Raw genomic sequence first — 1,648 nt, 5'->3', positions numbered from 1 at the left:
AGTGCGTGCAGGATTGGCTGACGCCCCAAGCGAGAAACTAAGGGCTAAAAACTACCCCCAAAAATAATCCAGTTTCAAGATATACGAAAGTCAATCTATATTGCAGAATTAATAATACACCAAGCACAATATTCAACGGCAGCATTTGTTCCATGATGGGTCAATTAATAAAGTAAGATAAATCAAAAGACAGTATGTAGCATATATAGATGATAGAAAAGTTTGATACCACATCAAAGAATTGGTTGATCTGAGCCTCCCATGACTACATCTTCAATAGCAGAAGAAGCTAAACCTTGAATGGTAAATTTTAAAATGCAAATCAGTGCATAATAGCCGGTAAAAAGAATGAATAATTGATGAATTTCTTTGAAAACTTACATCTAGGACGAGGCAAAAGACATTTGCGATTGCGATAACCTTGAAATCGCTCAATGATCTTTGATTCTTCAACACTCACAAATACATCTCGCTCAATGTAACATACCATTCTATGATTCATCCAATCATCACCCATTTTGTTCCTCAATCCAGTCTTGATAATGCTCATTGCTGAGAATGCCCTTTCCACTGTTGCGCTTGCAACAGGTAAAATCAGTGCTAACTCAACAAGACGGTAAGAGCATTGATTTCATTGTTGTGCGCAACAGTCGAAAGGGCATTCTCAGCAATGAGCATTATCAAGACTGGATTGAGGAACAAAATGGGTGATGATTGGATGAATCATAGAATGGTATGTTACGTTGAAGAATCAAAGATCATTGAGCGATTTCAAGGTTATCGCAATCGCAAATGCCTTTTGCCTCATCCTAGATGTAAGTTTTCAAAAAAAAATTCACCCTTTTTTCCAGCTATTATGCACAGATTTGCATTTTAAAATTTACCATTCAAGGTTTAGCTTCTTCTAGTCACGGGAGGCTCGGATCAACCCATGTCACATCCCTAGTCCTGTTATGCACTAGGCTAGACCTCATCTGAGCATCATGTTTAAATTTTTGAAACCTGAACTAAGGAATTTTGGAAGCCTCAAAAACTTAAATAAAAGAAGGGCAAAAACCCTAAAAATCTCTTTCATTGCTCCAAAATGCTCCTCTTAAATGTTTGATAATTTTTGGTAAGGGTTCTGGTCCCAACCAAAATATTGAACATTTTTAAGGATTTATTTTTGGGACTTTGAATTTAATTCATTAGCTATTTGAATTTGAATTATATTCATATAACTAGAATATAATTTCAAATACCCCTGAAATATTTTATGAGCTTTTGGAAAAGTCCATATAGCAAAATAAAAATATTCAGAGGAGCTTTTGGCATTGTTTGAATTATTTTAAATTCAAAACACTGGCAAAAGATTAAATAAAAATAAAACAAACAGAACAATAAAACAGGAGAGAGAGGAAACCTACCTGGGCCACTTACCCGCAGCCTACCTGGCGCCACCAACCGGCCCAGCCGGCCCAGCCCATCTCCACCCCCTCCCCTGTCGTCTTCCTCCCTCGCCAGAAGGACAGAGGCGAGGCGTGGCGCGCGCCCGAGAGGCCTCGGCCACCTCCTGCTTCCTCCTCGACGCCCGGAGACGCCACGCACCTCCCTGCCTCTCTTCCTCACTCTCCCGCGTCCTCATCCTCTCCCCGGAACACTCTCCCCC

Source organism: Triticum dicoccoides, chromosome 6B, assembly GCF_002162155.2.
Source record: "Triticum dicoccoides isolate Atlit2015 ecotype Zavitan chromosome 6B, WEW_v2.0, whole genome shotgun sequence".
Classification (NCBI taxonomy): domain Eukaryota; kingdom Viridiplantae; phylum Streptophyta; class Magnoliopsida; order Poales; family Poaceae; genus Triticum; species Triticum dicoccoides.
The sequence above is the reverse complement of the archived record's forward strand: the minus strand, read 5'-3'. Positions refer to the sequence as shown.